Source organism: Sus scrofa, chromosome 8, assembly GCF_000003025.6.
Source record: "Sus scrofa isolate TJ Tabasco breed Duroc chromosome 8, Sscrofa11.1, whole genome shotgun sequence".
Taxonomy (NCBI): Eukaryota; Metazoa; Chordata; class Mammalia; order Artiodactyla; family Suidae; genus Sus; species Sus scrofa.
Genome location: NC_010450.4, coordinates 59492643 through 59513044, shown reverse-complemented (window position 1 = coordinate 59513044; position 20402 = coordinate 59492643). Strand labels below are relative to the sequence as shown.

Here is a 20402-nt window from a genome sequence, read left to right as displayed (position 1 = left end):
CCTTATTAAGTTTTTGTTCTTGAGGAGGATTCATCTGTCTTCCCAGATCCTTCTTTTATATGTATATGTATGTGTGTGTGTGTGTGTGTGTATACCTACAAAAAGGACCCACGAAAAGCTCTTTTCCAGCCCCCTTTACTTAGAGTCATTTTCAGAAAACTTGACAAAAGGGTTAGAGTATTTCATGAGATCAACTTGAGATCATCTTGTAACAACAAGATTCCACTCTCTGTATAACAATATCAGCTGGGTCCAGAAAAGTGAATTCAGCTTTTGGGGAATGAGGTGTTAGTGGAGTACCGGGCGACATTGCATTACGGTGTTTACAACTATCGGTGGCAACAAGAATGAAAATAAACCTATAATATGAAATAACATTAATTAGCACATAGACCAGGAACTGAAACTTTATTAGAATTACAGAAGTGCTGTTCTAAAATGCCAGGGATATAGGTGCTGGTACATCAGAACAAGGAATGATCAGTTGTTTCTCTTGTTTAGAGACTTGATTTCTTCCTTTTGGGTATTCCTGAAGCCATGAGGTTTTGGTGGTAGATACATTTATTTTGTAGTTCCCTTTTTTAAGTGTGGTTGACAACCAACAAAGCCAAAGCAAGTCTTTTTGTAATGTAACACAAAGCAGTTGAAATTTAGATTACTGTCATACCAACCTGTGGCATGGAAGAGTTTTTGTTTTTTGTACCTAAAAAAGAGAATTGGTATAGAGTTCCCATTGTGGCTCAGTGGAAGCAAATCTGACTAGCATCCATGAGGGTGCAGGTCCTATCCTGGCCTCACTGCTGATTAAGGATCCAATGTTGCCATGAGCTATGGTGTAGGTCACAGATGCAGCTTGGATCTGGCATTGCTGTGACTGTGGTGTAGGCCAGCACAGCTCTGATTTGATTCCTAGCCTGAGAACCTCCATATGTCACAGTGCAGCCCTAAAAAGACACACAATCACAAAAAAAGTAAAGAGAATGGTATGTAGTAATGCCATGAGAATGGTAATTATTTCTTTCTAGTCTGGAAAACTGGCAGTGCTGAGGCTTAGCAACAATCTTAAAGTGGAATAGAGTGTGTGGAAATCTGGTCATTGTTGTCAAACTGTTTTCATGTTCTTTACTGTAATTTTCTTATGGAAGAGGTATTCACTCCAAAGAAATTATGTGCTTCTTGTAAGAACAATTTAAAGTCATAGAGGACAGAGGCAGACAAAAGAGAGTCAGGAATGTTTTCTTCAGGCAACTAGCTATAACTTTTTGATTTATATTAGCAGACTTTGTTGCCAGTTACCATGGTGGTTAAATCACATTCAGAATTTTGACAGATTCCTAGAAAGTAAAACTAGATTGTGCTAATTAAACAAAGGAATATGAAACCGGTAGGTTTTTAGGTACTTTAAAAATATAATTTATGTGTTAATCCACAGTAATTAATTATTGACCTTTGAAATACTTAAGAAAGAAACTAGAGGTGATTTTTTTTCTTCAGTAAGTATTAATTCAAGGAATAAAAATTACTAAATTGGGCAGGGAATGACAATATTTACAATAGGTATGATTTATTTTTGTCAGGTCTAAAGTGATTTTTTTTGGTGTAAAATGTATACTTACCTTTAAAGAATTAGCTAGTTGGTTGTGATATCCCATAGCCTGTCAAGAGGTTTGTAATTTCAAGGCTTTAGACCTAAAAGTCCACCATTTAAGATTTTTAATTTGCAGGAGTACCTGGTTCAAAAGTTCAAGTCCATGCTACTCAAATGGTAGACAAATCACCATTTCCCATGATCCTTTAAAATAAAGTCAGTTTATGTCACTCCATGTCTAAAGATCTAAAATGATTTCTTTACAACCTTAAAATAAAAATTAGTCCATCTTATACCTTGTAAGACTACATTGTTAGGTCTTTGATTTACTAGCTAATTGCCAAGACCAGCTCAGCAGATTAGGGCTGAAGAACTGGTGCTGTGAAACTTAAGGAAAAAAGTTAACATAAAATAAGACACAGAGACATTTATCTTAATTAAAGGTGGGAACCGGGGGACTCAAGGTCTCAAGGACCAAGAGCCCTGCCTCAAGAAACCATACTGCTTTTATTGTGCTCTTTAGGATTTCATTAAGTGAGGAGGGGGCTATAGGTGCAGGATGTAGTTTTTTTAATTATTATTTTAAAAGTTGCATAGCTGGTAGCTGGTTAAGCTTTTATTCTGACCTTTAGGCATTTAACAATCATTAGAATTGAGGAAGCCTGGCTTCAGCTGTCTATGTATAGCATCTAGAGAACCATCACTGTGCTTCCGCAAAAGGCATGCCTATCTGCTGCAACCCAGCCTTGCCTAGGTTTGCACCTCGGTTCTCCTTGCTAGTTCATATCCTGCTAATGACCCCTCATAAACCCCTTGAGGCCCTAAGGCACATCTTCCTCTTATTCTTTAGAGGACATATCATGCTGTGCAAATGGTGTGCCTCTCTGCACAGGTCTGGCATACCTAGACCAAAGCATTATGTCCTCATTCAGCTGACCACATGAATAACTTATGCCTTTAGATCTTTGTTCTTAAGTTATTTACCAGCACTGCGACTGTTTTTCAAGCAGGAATATGGGGTAAAGTAAGGCAGGACAAGATAGAGTTTTCAGCATAGAAAAGAGAAGCAAAGAGGCTAAGAATATATTGTAGAAACATGTCTCCTGACAGCTAATCTCTCAAAAAAACCACAAAACCAAAGACAAAAACCAACCAAACAACAACAAAAAAATGAAAATAATACTCACCTCAGGTTTATTTTCATTGTTACCTCTAAATATTCCATTTAGATATTCCAGTGGCATATTTTATCATTTCATTAAGGTCTTCATAGAAATATATCTCCGTTAGGGTTCTTTCATTATCCAAACTAAAATGATATGCCTTAATTTTTTTGCATTACTGTTTTTGTATCTTTTCAATAAATACCCATACGTGAAATTGCTGGATCATATGATAATTCTTTTTTTTAAATGTTTTGAGGAAACTCCATATTGTTTTTTGTAGTATGGAACAAATTTACATTCCCACCAATAGTGCACAAAAATTCCCTTCTCTTCACATCCTCACCAGCATTTGTTATTTCAGTGCTATTTTAAATGTTTTCTTTATTTCTTTTTCAGATGTTTTATGATTAATGTATAAAAATGTAACTAATTATTATGTGTTGATCTTATATCCTGCAACTTTACTGAATTTTTTGATTAGATCCAACAGTTTCAAGTTTTCTGGGGGACTTTTGGGATTTTCTCTATATAAATCATATCATCCATAAATAATAGGTTTTACTTTTTCATTTATAATTTGAATGCCTTTTGTTTCTTTATATGGACTAACTATTCTAGCTATGACCTCTAGTACTACATTGTATAAGTGTGGTAAGAGTGGGCACCCTAATCTTGTTCCTGATCTTAGAGGAAAATCTTTCAATTTTTTGCCATTGACCATAATGTTAGCTGTGGATTTGTTGTATATGGCCTTTATTATGTTGAAGTATATTCCTTGTGTACCCAATATGTTAAGGCTTTTTATCATGAAAGAATGTTGTAATTAGTAGAAAAAGCTTTCTACATCTATTGAGATTTTTATATTATTTTTATCTTTCATTCCATTAATGTAATGCATTTATTGATTTACATACATTAAAATCTCCTTGAATCCCAGGGAATAATGCCAATTGGTTATTGTGTATAGCCATTTTAAAGTGTTCTTAAATTTGGTTTGCTAATACTTTCTTGAAAAATTTTACATCTATATTCATCAGGGATATTGGTTTATAATTTTATTTTCTGTGTTTCTTTTGATGCTATGTATTTCTATAGTATTAGTTGCAATGTCTCCTCTTTCATTTCTTATTTTGGGTCTTTGCTCTTTTTTTTTTTTTAGTTTAGCTAATTTTATCTTTTCAAGAAAACTAGTCTTCAGTTTCATTTTTTTTTTCTTTTCTGGCCTCTATTTCTTTTTTTCCACCCTGATATTTATAATTTCCTTCCTTCTGATCAACTTTGGGCTTAATTTGTCTTTTTCTAGTTGCTTGTGGTGGACAGATATGTTGTTTATTTGAGATATTTCCACTTTAATGTATGGATTTATCACTATAAACTTTCCTCTCAGAATTACATTTATAGTATCCTATAGGTTTGATATGTTGTGTTTCCATTTCCATTTTTTTCAACATTTTTTTCTTTTTTTCCTTTTTATTACCTTTTTAAAATTTATAATTTATTCAAAATTTCTGCTTCACAGCGAAGGGACCCAATAATACATATATACATATTCTATTTCTTATATTATCTTCCATTATGGTCTACCCCAAGATACTGGAAATAATTCTCTGTGCAATACAGTAGGACCTTATTGTCTATTAATTCTAAATGTAATAGTTTGCATCTGTTAACCCAAAACTCCAAGTCCATCCTCTTTCCTCCCCCCTCCATTTGGCAACCACAAGTCTATTCTCCATGTCTGTATGTTTCTGTTTTGTAGGTAGATACATTTGTGCCATATTTTGGATTCCACATATAAGTGATATCATATATTTGTCTTTCTGACCTACTTTATTTAGTATGATGATTGCTAATTCCACCTATGTTGTTAAGAATGGCATTATTTTGTCCATTTTATGGCTGAGTAGTATTCCATTGTTTATATGTACCACAACTTCTTAATCCATTCATCTGTTGATGGACATTTAGTTTGTTTCCATGTCTTGGATATTGATTTTACCTTTTATTTATTTATTTGTTTATTTGTCTTTTTAGGGCCGTACCTGCGGCATGTGGAAATTCCCAGGCTAGGGGTCTAATCGGAGCTACATTTGCCAACCTGCGCCACAGCCACAGCAATGCCAGATCCGAGCCGTGTCTGTGACCTACACCATAGCTCACGGCAACATGGATCCTTAACCCACTGAGTGAGGCCAGGGATCGAACCTGAAACCTCATGGTTCCTAGTCGGATTCATTTCTGCTGTGCCATGATGGGAAGTCCTGATTTTACTTTTTAAAACTTCTCTTTTGATTTCTCTTTGACCCATTCCTTGCTTAGAAGTGTTGTTTAGTTTCCACATAGTTCAGATTTTCCAGCTTTCCTCTTGTTCATTTCTAGTTTCATACCTTTGTGGTCAGAAAGGATAGTTGGTATAATCTCAGTCTTACATTTGTTAAGTCTTATTTTGTGTGCTATCATATCATCTATCTGGAGAATGTTCTGTATGCACTAAAAAGAATGTTTATTCTGCTGCCATCACATAGAATGTTCTACAGGTGCATATTAAGTCTATTTGCTTTAAAGTGTATTTCAGTTCCAATGTTTCCTTGTTTTTTTTCTGTCTGGATGACCTATTCATTGATGAATGCAGGGTTCTGAAGACATCTACTAGTATTGTAATACGTGTTTTCCCTTCAGATCTGTTAATATCTGGTAGACATATGTAGGTGCTTTGATATTGGATACATACATATTTACAATGATTGTTATATCTTCTTGACACTTTTTTCAATATATAATGACTTAGTTTCTTGTTATGATTTAAAGTCTGTTTTGTTTGCCATATGTATGGCTATCCCTGCTTTCTTTTGGTTTCCATTTGAGTAGAGTACCTTCTTCCAGTTCTTTCCTTTGATCCAATTGTTTTAAAGTTGAAATGAGCCACTCGTAGGCAGCAAATAGTTAGGTTTTATTTTTTTATCCATCCAGCCACTCTGTGCCTTTTGATTGGTGATTTCAGTTCATTTATGCTAGAGTGATTTTTGATATGTATGTATTTACTATTGTGATCTTTTTAATCATTTTGTAGTTATTTTTGTTTCTGTTCTTTCTTTTTCCCTCTGTCTCTGCCTATTTTTGTAAATTGGTTATTTTCTATGGTGATATGCTCTGTTTCCACTCGCTTTGTCTTTTGTAGATTTACTCTCCTTTTTTGCTATGTGGTTAACTTGTAGATTACATAAAGCATTTTATACATAAAACTGTCCATTTTAGGCTGATACCAACTTACCTTCAAGATCTCTACAGGCTCTACTCTTCACTACTCCTTTTTACATTATTGATGTTACAATTTACCTATTTTTAATGTCATATATTGGTTAACAGTTTATAGTAGCTATAGTTATTTTTACTACTCTTCATTTAACTTTTTACTGTAGTTGGGTGGCTAATAAACCATCCTAAAAGAGAGTTACAGTTTTCTAAATCTGACAGTGTATTTTCTACCATTACTAGTTAGTTATACACTCTCATATGTTTTCATGTCACTGAATACTATCTTTTCATTTCAGCCTGAAGACCTCCTTCAGCATTTCTCTCAAGGCAGGTATAGTGTTGGTAAACTCTCTTAGCTTTTATTTTTCTGGGAAGGCTTTTATTTCTATTTTATGTCTAAAGGTAAACTTTTCTGGATAAAGCATTCCTAGGTGGTAGGTTTTTTTTTGTTGTTTTTTGTTTTTTTTTTTTTTACTTTCAGCACTTTGAATATGTCATTCCACTTTCTCCTAGCCTATAAAATTTCTGCTGAGAAGTTGACCCTAACCTTATGGAGTTCCTTTGTAGGTTACTTTCTGTTTTCTCTGACTGTCTTTAAAGGTCTTTATTATTGATTTTTGACAGTTTCATTATCATGTATATTGGATAAGGTCTTTTTTGTATTTAGATAATTATGTAGCCTATTAGCTTCATGAATGGATATGCCGAAGTCATTCACAAGTATGGAAAGTTCTTGGCTGTTCTTTATATATACTCTGCCACCCCCTTATCTCTCTTTTCTCATTCTGGAACCCCAGTTATTTGAATACTTACTGTTTTGATAATAATATGAAAGCTCCCTGGGCTTTCTTTGTTCTTTTAAGATATCAGTTCCCTCTCTTCTGACTGAATTATTTCTGCATGCTATCTTCCAAGTCATTTATTTTTTCTTCCATGTGGTTTTCCCTGATAAGGATGTTCTCTATAGAATTATTCATCTCATTCATTGAATTCTTCAGCTCCAAAATTCCTGTTTGGTTCCTTTTTTGCATATATAATTTCAATCTCTTTGGTAAAGAGCTCTTTTTTTTAATTGATTTTATTCCTGATATCACTGAATTGTTTTCTGACTTTTTCTTATAGCTTGTTGAATTTCTTCATAGCAGCTATTTTAAATTCTTTATCAGTTAGTTCACAATATTCTGTGCCTTGGAGTTTATTTGGTTGCTGGAGAATTATTTTTTCTTTTTGAGATACGATTTTCTTTGGTTTATCATACTGTTTGTTGCTATGTGCTTTGGTTTTTGCATTTTAGGTAACAGATACCTTTCTAACTAAACTTTTATGTCTTCTTCAGTTCTTACAATTCACTAGGATAGCTATTAGAATCCTCTCTTTTGTGTTCCAGAATGTGGTTCTATAACTCACTTTCATTGTTCTCCCTTGTCCACCAACCTTAGCCTGTTTTTTGAGCAAGATCCTTGTCTACCAGGGCTTACTTTCATGGATACACTCAGTATCATGCACAAGAAGCCAGCAGCAAAGTGGAGGGATGTATGTGTTTAGCACTCAGGGCATAGGGGGTGCTCAGGAATCCAGTAGGAGATTCTCTAGTGGAGTACTCACAGAGGTTTGTGGATAGGCTTCCTGCCAAAGTACTGAAGTAGACAGCAGGAGCCATGTTTTTTAATGCCTTTTGATATTCTTACCTCTTTCCTTCCTTTTCTCATCCTTCCTCCCAGTCATGGAGGTTGTTCATCAGAAATAAGGGTTGTGCTGGAGAGAAACAGTTTCTCCAGCCACATTCTGCACAATCAGGTAGCCAGGGTGTCTCACCACTTTCACTTTTCACTTTCTCTGTCAGAAAGGTCTCTGCTTTCCATCTTCTCTCTGGGAAAGGTCACCACCTTCACTGCCAAATATCTAAGCCTTTTGAAGTGTCACCCTAAGAGGGGGGCAGCTTTGGTAAGTTCCTCTTCCTTCCCTGCATCCGCACTCTGTCTTGTGCCAATGACATATTGGAATCTGCCCTTAGGAAGGCCGAATACCTATAATTTATCTTTTATCTTTAAGAATCTATTCAGGTTTGCTCTCTCCAGGTATTTTTCTGATCACAGCAAGTGAGGGTAAGTTAGGTGCACTGAATTCCTTGGATCCAACGCCCTTACTGAGGTTTTGTTTGTTTATGTTTATTTTTGGATGCACAGTAGGCAAATATTCCCTGGTCCCTTGCTGTAAGCTGTGAAGCATTTTTGTTCAGTTATGGATGTCTCTAATTGTTCAAAAAAAAAAGTATGAGAGGATAGAAAAGAATGTCTTACATTTCCATAATGCTGATATCACTCTTCTTGAGGTGTCATGATTAACAGTCCTAGTTTGGTTATTTTAGCATCACACTATGCTAAAATAGTGCTATGAAATAGTGCTAATGAGATAAGACTGAAAGTATTTTGAAAAAAAAAGTATGAATTCCAAACTAGAGTTTTCTCAGTTCTAGTTGCCTATCCTGAGAGATTAGGATTAAAAAATAGTAATAATAAAGAATTCTGAGTACAAAGGAAAAAGAGAAAAAGAGATATTGTGATCTCTACTTAAAAGATGATGTCTAAATATCTTTCTGAGGTCTGACTTAAGAGCAATATTTTGTTTGGTTTTATGTTAGTGAGTAAGCTAGTAGATGGATGTTTAAGTTAACAATGAATTAAGTATTTAAGATAAAGGTAAAGGAGTTGTAAGAAAACACTATTCAGATTAAAATGAAAAACATGTAAAACAAATGCAAACAGAAATTTGAAAAGAACAAAGTCAATAAAAAGGCAAATATTCATGCTCTAAGCAGCAGAGTCAACATTAATATCTGATAAAGTATTTGAGAAGGAAAGAACTATGCCATATGAAAAGGGTTATTTTATAGTAAAAAAATGAAATAGTCCATACTGAAGATGTTACAGTGTTCAGTGTACTGGATAACATAAAATATATAAAGTGAAGACCCTTTAAAAATGAAGAAGAGAAATGAAAGATATAACAGCAGGACCTTGATTACCACCATCCCTGCAATATAAAACACGTAGACAAGAAATAATAAGTAAAAGATCATAGTTTAAAAAAGTATCTAGTAGGCTTTAGTTAAATTTGACATGGCCATCCAAAATGGGAGTTACATTGTTCTACATTCTTGTCAACTCTTATTATTGTCAACCCTTAATTTTAATTATTTGGCAGTGTGTGTAGGAGTATCACTTTGAAGTTTTATTTGACATTTCTCTCATGATTTAAAACACTGAACACTATAAGATTATTATTATTTAGATACACTTGTCAAGTTTTTGTTCAAGTATTTCATCCATTTTTATTTTTTTATTTTTTATTTTTTTTGTCTTTTTGCCATTTCTTGGGCCGCTCTCACGGCATATGGAGGTTCCCAGGCTAGGGGTCTAATCGGAGCCGTAGCCACCAGCCTACGCCAGAGCCACAGCAACGCGGGATCCGACCCGTGTCTGCGACCTACACCACAGTTCACGGCAACGCCAGATCTTTAACCCACTGAGCAAGGGCAGGGATCAACCCGCAACCTCATGGTTCCTAGTCGGATTCGTTAACCACTGCGCCACCATGGGAACTCCTCATCCATTTTTAATTTGATGTTTCTCTTTTCTTACTGATTTTTAAGAGTTCTTTATATATTCCAGATATGAGTTATATGAAAACAAATATACAGGAACCAAGATGAATATAGCAGAAGAGAACTTTGAAATATGAAGAAAATAATCCATGTGAAGAGATGGACAGTTAGACATCCAGCTATAAAATAATTCCAGTATAATATAAAATAGAATCACAACAGGAAAGAGTAATTTAGAGAAAAAAGGTAATAAGCATTTATTAGTAGCTTTAAATATTCAAGAAAGTTCCAGAAAATAGAAGTAAAATATAATGGAAGAAATAGAAATACATGCAGGAAAAGATAGAAAAATTAAATGACAAATTCAAGATGTTAAAGACCCAAAATTAAAAAAAAAGTTTCAGTATACATGTAAGGATAACTTGATCCCCTTGCTGTACAGTGGGGAAAAAAAAAGTTTCAAATTTTAAGAGTCCTACAAAGTGAGGTTAGAGAAAATTATTGCCACATGACAAATTGCAGACCTAAAGAAATGATCTAATGTTTTTAGGAAATTAAAAACAAATTGTTCAAATGAACGTGACTCTGCTATTTGAGATTCTCAGCTACTATAGCTGGAAACTGGAAATATAGAGAGTAGCACTTTCAGAATTCTGTGAAAAATATTGCATAACCAAAATATTAGTCATTATCTCTGTAGTCTAAAAATATAAAGTAACAACTTAAAATCATTTTGTCATATATTTATACAGATACTTATATGTATACCTTTTAGGAATGCTGGCAGGAGGACTGAGAGAAAGGTGTTTGTAAGAGAACTAAATCATCATTCATCATAAAGGAAGCCAAGCAAATGAAGTTTAACATTGAGCAACATTGGCATGCTGTTTAATTATTGAGTTGAAAATCAGGTGGTTGGATTAGAAAGAATTGAAAATGGTTGTTGAACTGAGTAGGGTTAGGGTTTGGGGAAATTATTTTTATCATAATCTCTTAAGGGAAAATTGACTTTATATATATACATATGTACACATACACATATATATTTACTTTAAATATTAATATGGATTATTATGGAGTTCCTCTTGTGGCTCACTGGGCTAAGAACCTGACTAGTATTCATGAGGATGTGGGTTTGATTCCTGGTCTCACTTAGTAGGTTAAGGATCTGGAGTTGCTGCAAGCTGCAGCATAGGTTGCAGACATGGCTCGGATCTGGCATTGTTGTGGCTATGGCTATGGCTGGCTGCTGCAGTTCCAACTTGACCCTTAGCCTGGAAACTTCCATATGCCACAAGTATGGCCCTAAAAAGAAAAAAAAATGAATTAACTTAAAACTATCAACATTTTCAAAGAATTCTTAAGTATTACAACTTAATAATTACAGTACAAATAACTTGCATATATATATGATATATGATGAGAAAATTAGCCACCAAAATATCAATATGGAAATATTTACTAGATCCTTAATATAGCAGGTTCTCATTAACTTGAAGGTATTTGCACATTTTTGTACCTGAATCTAATTAGCATTTATACAAAGAGTGATTGGTACCAGTGACCAAGACTGAGAAAATTGAAATGACTGATGGGAATATTAATACTGGGAACATAATTCTGGTTAATATACTTTTGCAATACTTAAAGGAATTGGAATGAAGAATGTGAGTAATCGAGGTCATTTTTCACCTAAATCTGGATGTCCATAGAACTCACGTAAATGGAGGGCTGCCTGTGAATGTGCTATTGTAAGCCAAGAAATAGCTCTACTAATTATTTGAAATAAGGGAGGCTGTGAGGAGATAATATAATGATTTATGGGCTTTCCTTATAATTTGGTAGAATCATGACCCCAGTGCAGCAACACTCATTCATAGACATTGGACAAATGAGATTTGGTCATTTTTGTTTCCAAAGAGTTAATTGGATAAACTTCAAGAGACTTCTTACAAAATATCTAATATTTGTAATGGATCCTTGGCTATTCTGTAATTTTTTTAAAGTCTGTTATTTTAATAGAGGATTATTATTTTTTAGTTCAAAAAATTCTGTTCAGTACTTTAGATCTTTAAATATGTGCTTATATAACTGAGGAAGCAAATAGTTCTTTAATCAATGCAAACATTAACTCACTTCATTTCTTTTTTCCTTCCTTCTTATTAATCATCTTATTGAATACCTACTAGATAGTAAGTATTGTGCTTGTGTTTTAAAATACACTTACACATATAAAAACTGAGGGAGGTTCAGGGAATATTCTCCAGATGAGGAAAGTCATGTCCAGAGATGTGAATTAAAATGTCCAATATCACAATGCCAGCAAATGTAAAAATGTATCTTTCTGAAAGCAAATGCAACTCTTTTCCATTACATCATGGTGTATTATTTGAAACACATTTTTTTTCAATCTACAAGTATTCACTGAGTGCCTAGTATCTGTCATGCTCTATTTTTGACACTGTGAGAAATAAAATGAAGTCTCTTTTCTTATGATTCTCATAGTCTGATGGAGAGAGTATCCACAGAAACACATATTTTAGGAAGCATAGAAATTTGGCTTTGACCTTAGTATTCCTTTTTGGGAATTCTGTACATGTTGAGAAAGAGATTTAAGAGCAGAATGCCACTACAAAATTTCATGAGAGAGAAAGACCACAAAATATCTATGATAAATAATCTTTAATTATGCCATAAAAAAGTGAGTGAGAAGACAACATTAAGTTAGAGAAAAATGGTGTACTAAAAATCATATTTTGTTTTCATTTATCAAACTTCAAAACAGTTTTCACAAATGATTTAGTAATATATCTTCTGATGATTTTAAGAATATAGAGGCAAAGAGTTTTGAGCAAAGTCTTATTGAAAAGACTGAAATAGAATATCAAGCATTTTATGTGGGTGAATATCAAAAAAATTTTAGTTTAACTCAAACTACAAATTGTAAGCAACAATTCCATGAGTAAGACATGCTGCTACAATGCTAATTCTTGACTTATATTCTGCTGTGCATAGGAACATAAGTATTAGCAATATTATTGAATTAGTATTTTTATTATTTTATATTATTTTATAATTTTATTATTTTTACTCACACATTTAAACATAAAGGTATGGCAATATATATATATATATACACATGATAAATATATATATTTATATATATGATATATATATGGCAATATATCATATTTCTGCTTGTAGAAAAATTTCTGAGTCTCACATAACTAAAAAATAAGTTGATCTGATTGGTCAACTATTTATGGAATGGAAAATCATTAAAGCAAATGTCATATAATTATGACTAACAATGAAACAAAAGTGGCAAAGGCTAGGAATGACATGTAAATAAGCAGATGATGGGATATTTTTTCACATTTTTCAATAATACGATAGAAAAGTAATTATAACAGGGACAATGTAACAGAAGTATTGCCCTTTGGCAGGAAAATAACTAATGTTATCACTTAATTAAAAAACATCTCCATGACATAAAAGGGATGATGGAACTGCTTTGTCAGATATCATACATGCTTAAACAAGATAGAATAGAAGCTATTACCTTTTTTTTAAAAAAAGATTGAAAGAAAGATTTAACACTACATTCTGCCAATAACAGTGCCAGCTTTCAAGGCAGCTTGCTTGTAGAGAACATGGTTTATTTGCTAGAATTGGGTAAGGAAATAATGAAACTGATGTGACTGGAGAGCAGAAGTATTTCTTACATTGCACCTGCTATAAGGAGTCTCTCAACATTTTGCTTCAGAGAACATGCTGAAATTAGTGTGTGTGTAATGAAAGCTGAGATACAGGTGGAAATTTGGAGATTTGTCATATTGAAATCAGTCAAACTTCTCTATTACTATATTTCTAGATTCAAGGTTAAGGGAAATTTTATCTCAAGCAATTAAGTGTGAAACAGCAACTAAGCAAAAAAATATCCTGATAAAATAATATGTGAAGACATTTTTAAGTCTTCTGAAAATATGGAGATTCTTCTACAAGAAGTGCAAACATCTCTAATTTAAGGAACTGATTAAATGTAATTACAGGAATTGAAGAGCTGATAAATCTTTACTTAAATGATGGAAAACTTTCAAACTTAGCAATGTTACTATCAACAGTAGCCTATACTTGTAGAATTATCTCAATATATTTGCAAACCTACTGACCCCACTTGGAAGTGAGTGGAAAAATTGTGTTTTTTTCTAACTGAATGTTCAAACTATTAGAATTGGTTTTTAATGATTTTAGTAGTAAAAGTGTAATCATAATTAACTTTTTGGAAATATATTCAGATTTTTCTTCAGGCCCCAAAAGTTTATTCTATGATGGTATTAGTTGGCTTCCTCTAATATTGATTTTAACATTCAGCTATTTGGCATTCAACCAAAGAGTGTACTGAAGGCACATCTCAGATTAAAATGGGGTATAATAATTTTAGGAACAGAGACACTAACACAAGGTTATCAGGTAATACATATAGTAGGTAGTGGATTTTGTGTTAGGGTCTCAAGAAAAGCTCTACACAGTGTTTTGTGTAATAATTTGGTATGACAAAGTCACTTTTACAAGAGTATTTGGAAAGAAAGAACCCATGGTAATACCCAACCTGACTGAAATTAAAAGTTAATACAATCGTAAATACAACTGCAGTAAAACTACATTATTTTTGGACAGTTATCATTGTGTCTTCTGTTTTGCCTGTACAACACATCAGATGTATATTATAAAAATAAAGTTCGCATATGTAGTGTAACATATGTAATATGTTGCATCTAAATATTTACATGAACTTTTGTTTTACCACTAAAGGAATCAGGACAGTTCTATTTTTGTCTCTTGTGAATACCAAAGATTATACATTTACTTGCACATTCCAAATATACCAATATTTTAAAATTCTTTTTAGGCTCAGAGAAATGTGTCTTTCTCCTGTGATTCTTGGGATTTTCAGGAATTGTCACAGTCTGCAAATAAAATCTAGATAAAATGATACTGCTTCATTAAGTCAAAGAAGCTCCTATTTGCCTTCCTCTATAAGGAGAAGGACAGATTAAGATGAGAAGACAACAAGAAAGAGAGATATGTTTATTGGCAATTGATTTCCAGTCTACTCCTATAGCCATCTCTGATATGAAAACAGACAGGGAGAAGGCTGGAAGCAAGAGCTGGTCCCCTTCACCTCATCCCAGTGAAGCCAAGTGAGCTTCTACTCCTGGCTGCCCATGGTCCTCTTCAGGCACGAGTTGTACTGGTGAAGATCGGTTCACCATGGAGAGATCAATTACTTCATTTGCTACTTATAGTGACTTCACAGTGCTCAGGAGGAAAATTAACTTGCATGGATCTAACTCAGTTCTTTCAGGGTGAGGATTTGTGTTAATATTTTATATATAACCCAATTTATTTTCCTCTTGACCTCTGATTTTGAATGAAGTGTAATTCTTTTGCAAACCTTTCCAGACTTCATCCAAAGTGGAGCCAAATAAACTCTAAAGAAGCTTGGTTTCTAACTTCTTTTTACCAATTTGCATATGATTAATCTTTAGCAATGAGAGGACAGAGAGTCCCATAATTAGGGCTTTTGGAAGTGAGCTATCCAGTGTCTGGTTAAACTCCCACTGTGTTCTTGATTTTCCTCACTTTTGTGGTCGTGATAGTGTAACTGTCTTACAGTTTCCCGTCCGTTTTATTGTGACGCTTTTTCTCTAATGTCTTGTGAACGCTATGTGTTTCTGGAATGCACTGGCTCATCACGTTGTATTTCTAATAACCAAACTCTGATGGCTTGTCCTCCAACAAAACAATAGATTTCTATGTTGTCATCACTACCTATTCTACACTAATATGCAAAGAGATTTATAGAATCTCCATGCATATCAGTAATCCTTTATAACAAGACAAGGCTTCCTTAGAAACCATTCTCCTTAGGCATTATGCATGTGCTATTAAGAAACAACAATTTTTTTTGGTGGTAAATTAAAACAGATAATAAATAATGTTAATAAATAACTTATTCTAAACTTCCCAAATAGTTTATCATATTACTTTCTTTCCTCATTTGTAAAGCTCCTCCTCCACATATATAATCTCCTCTATTTCGTGAGTCTCTTTTCAAGTATGTTAAGATGACTTTATATGAAGCAAACTATAGTTGTTGATATTTATTTAGCCCACAAAGGTCTCTGTTGTTTAGTACAGATTTTTTAAAAAGAAAATGATGGTGCATTAGTTCAAATGCAAAAGTTTCAACATCACAAAAGTGTGATATTTAATTTTAAAAATATACACCATTCTAAAAGGTCTCTACAGTGTGAATGCTTTTCTCTAAATCACAATGCCATTATTTTCCAGACAGACTGGTCTGAGGTAATTAGTTTTGCTTCTCTTTGTGAAATCCATTGAGGACAGGTCAGTGGATAATGAATGTGAATCAGAAAATCTTCAGTGCATTCATTTTTAAACAATTCTCCACAATGACTTGTTTCAGGCGTGGTCCCTACTGAAGGAGAGCTGCACAGGGGCCAGGATGCTTGACCCAGGCTCCCTAGGGCTGGAGGATGGAAATCAGCTCTCAGCACGTTGTTTTAATATCTCAGCTTTTTTTCTAGACATTTTCTCTTCATTAATTTAATTTAAATCTTATGAAAACAAGATGAGATTGAAATCAAGTAATTTAAGCAGTTTGTTAAAACAGGACTCCTTGCAATCATTTGGGGACCAGGAGATTGAATGTTTCATCTAAATTGAACAGTGGGGAAAATGGTCTTAAAGGGAAAATGAGAGGGTAAAGTGGGTTGGGTGGCAGGATTTGTGGCTTAAAATAATATTAATTTTATTTTATGGGCTCCTTTGTGTGAAAAGAGTATAAAGATATTTGCAAAAAGATTCCATAGAGATCTGGTAATTTTCTGAAAATAATTTTCAGGATTTCTGAGGAGGAATCTTTCATACAAAACAAATATGAGAAATTTTAGATGATTTTACCAATGCTGATAGATGATTTCAGAAGTTGTAATATAATTGTATTGTATTAAATCTAATTTCAGTCATTATAGTTAAGTAACTAGTAACGTTTTGTTTGTGGCTACTTAATGAGAAAAATCTTATTTCATTTTTTTTGTTGAAGTTGATTTACAATGTTGTGTTAGTTTCAGGTATACAGCAAAGTGATTCATATATATATATATATATATATATATATATATATAAAATATAAATTTTTTGCAGATTATTTTCCAGTATAGATTATTACAAGATATTGAATATTGTTCCCTGTGTTATACAGTAAAATCCTTGTTGCTTATTTATTTTATGTATAATAAAATTCTATACATAGTATTGTTTCTGGTATTCCAAAACTCCTAAATTTTCCCTCCTCCACCCTCTCCCTTTTAGTAACCATAAGTTTGTTTTCTATGTCCATGAGTCTATTTCTGTTTTGTAAATAAGTTCCTTTGTATCGCTTTTTAGATTCCACTGTAAGTAATATCATGTGATATTTGTCTTTGACTTAACCTCACTTAATATGATAATCTCTAGGTCTATCTATGTTGCTGCAGATGTCGATATTTTATTCTTTTCTATGGATCAGTAATATTTCATTGTATGTATATACTACATTTTCTACTTAGGTTGCTTCCATGTCTTTGCCATTGTAAATAGTGCTACTATGAACATTGGGGTACATGTGTCTTTTCAAATTAGAGTTTTTGTCTTTTCCAGAGATATGCCCAGGAGTGGGGTTGTTTGATCATATGGTAGCTTTGTTTTTAGTTTTATAAGGAATCTTCACACTAATTCCCATAGTGGTTGCACTGATTTACATTCTCACCAGAGTGTAGGAGGGTTACCTTTTCTCCACACCCTTCTATTTATAGACTTTCTGATGATAATCATTCTGACTGGTGTGAGGTGCTGTCTCACTGTGTTTTTGATTTGCATTACTCTAATAAATAATTATATTGAGCATCTTTTCATATGCCTGTTTGCCATCTGTATATTTTCTTTGGAGAAATGTCTATTTAGGTCTTCTGCCTCTTTTTGATTTTATTCTTTTTTTTTTTGATATTAAGGTGTATGAATTGTTTGTACATTTTGGAACTTAAGACCTTGATTTTGCATCATTTCTAAATATTTTCTCCCATTCTGTGAGTTGTTTTTGTTTTGTTTATGGTTTCCATTGAAAGGTAAAAGTTTTAACTTTAATCAGGTCCCATTTGTTTATTTTTGGTTTTAATTCTATTGCCTTAGGAGACTGATCTTAGAAAATATTGAATGAATTTATGTCAGAGAGTGTTTTTGTCTATGTTCTTTTCTAGGAGTTTTATGATGTCATCTCTTATAAATTATGTCTTTAAGCCATTTTGAGTTTATTTTGGTGTCTAGGGATGTTCTGATTTCATTGATTTTCATGAGACTGTCAGCTTTCCCGGTTTGCTGAAGAGACTTTTTTTCCCATTTTATATTCTTGCCTCCTTTGTCAAAGATTGTCTGTAGGTGTCTGGGTTTATTTCTGGGCTATTTTTGTTCCATTGAGCTACATGCCCCTTTCTGTGCCAATACTACATTGTTTTGATTACTGTAGCTTTGTAATATTATCTGAAGTCTGATAAAGTTATGCCTCCACTTTTGTTCTTTTTTCTTAGGATTGCTTTGGCAATTCTGGATATTTTGTGGTCCCATATAAATATTAGGATTATTTGTTCTAGTTCTTTGAAAAATATCATGGATAATTTGCTAGGGATCACATTAAATCTGTAGATTGCTCTGGGTAGTATGGCCATTTTAACAACTTTAATTCTTCCAATCCAAGAGTGCAGTATTTTTCCATTTCTCTGAAACATCTTCAGCTTCCTTTATCAGTGTTTTATAGTTCTCAGCATATATATCTTTTACTTCCTTGGTTAGGTTTATTCCTAGGTATTTTATTTTTTTGATGTGACTTTAAATGATTTTAACTTTTTCTGATATTTCATTTTTAGTGTAAAGAAGTACAACAGATGTCCCTGTATTAATCTTGTATCCTGCTACTTTGCTGAATTTATTTATTAGTTCTGACAGGTTTTGTGTGGCATCTTTAGGGTTTTCTATATAGAATATCATGTTATCTTCACATAATGATACATTTACATCTCTTCCTTTCTTAATGGGGAATCATTTTATATAAGGAAATTATAATAATAATAAATGTAAATAGTATCAATTATTAATAATTAACTTTCTGATTCTAGGAAGCCATAAGAAACATTAAATACTCCCATTTTACTATACCTCTGTGTTTATTTTTTAGAATTTTATAATAGAAAAGCATTTTTTTTTTCAAAAATTTTTATGAGATTTCTTATTCTCTTTCTTTTCTCCATCCTAACTCAGGAGGTGGCGATGGGCAGCATTTCATGATCTAGCCAAAAGAATGTTTACAGGGGAGGGCCTATCAGTGGAGGAATTAAGGTTGGATCTGGTGAGGAAAGCTTGGTAATTATGCAAATTACTAATGCGAGGAGATCACTTGGAGTTGGATGCCTAAATTTGCTTCTAGGTGACAATATAGTTCCTATGTCTAGGAAGCTCTTATGCACAATAGACACATCCAAGTACATGATCCATGAACAAATAATATCTATGGTCCCAGATTTTCATTGAAGGTGTATTAGCCAGTTGGGCATACTGAAGAGAGAATAAAGGGTATAAGTCTACTCCTAGACAGTATGGAAACTTCTTGGGCATAAGAATTAGCTGAGGTGTTTATTAAAATGCATTTTCCCTCATTACACTTCTAGAAATTATGATTTGGCAGATATAGTTTGGAAGTTAGGGAGCTGTGTTTAAAATATTTACTTTTAATCTTAGAAAAATCTTAGATTTATGGGAAACCTGTGAAGATAGTACAGAGAGTTATCATATACCCCCCCAGAGGAGCTGAGTTTCTGCTAAATAAACATAATTCTGATGCACTGGTTTTGAAACTCTCACATTGAGAAGTATTTGGTTAGATTACTGAGGAGCAGGGTAGGGAGTGTTCGTACTACAGGCAGACTGTTAGAACAAAAGTGCATGGGTTAGCAGGCTGCTGTGATGGGAATTATAAAGAAGCTTATAGTCATTGCCCATGAAATACCAGGACTAGAAATGTAAATAACTTATAGTCCTTCAAGATTATTGAGACTGAGTTTGCTGATGCAGTTCCCTCTCGGGGTAGGAATATTACTCACCTGAGCCTCTGGTGGGGAGATTCTGTAGATCCAAGTAATAGCAACCCTGAGAAGCCAAAGGAGTATGTTTTCATTTAGACATATTGGGCTAGGTACTAAATATGCTTTACTAGCAATCTCCATTTATAAAATTACGTGACATAATGATATTACTTACACATAGGGTCCTCTAATTATCCAGGAAGCTTCTGCTATTATAATGTGACATGAAATGTTCGAACTGTAAATTATGTTCCAGTTTTCTTGCTTTCACAACATTATTTGTGTATCATTCTGTATACTTTGTTTTTGACCACAGGTAAAATACCCCTTTTAAAAGTGAAAGTTGAGTATCAAAATAACCCAGAAGGGAGCTAAGAAATGTAGTATACAACTGGGTTTAATATTAAAGGAATGCTGAACAGATGCTTCTTTTTTTTTTTTTTTTTTTTTTTTTTTTTTTTTTTTTTAGGGCCACATGTACAGCATATAGAAGTTCCCAGCTAAGGGTTGAATCAGCTGCTGGCCTACATGTTTTTTAATAATTTCAGGAGTTCCCATTTGGCTCAGTGGAAACAAATCTGACTAGCGTC

The 20402-nt window shown here is 33.3% G+C and overlaps 1 long non-coding RNA gene across 1 annotated transcript in view; it reads left to right on the top strand.

Annotated features, from left to right (window-relative positions):
• The window catches only part of LOC110262110, a 403568-nt gene that overhangs the window by 349973 nt on the left and 33193 nt on the right, over window positions 1-20402 (top strand). The window lies entirely within an intron of this gene.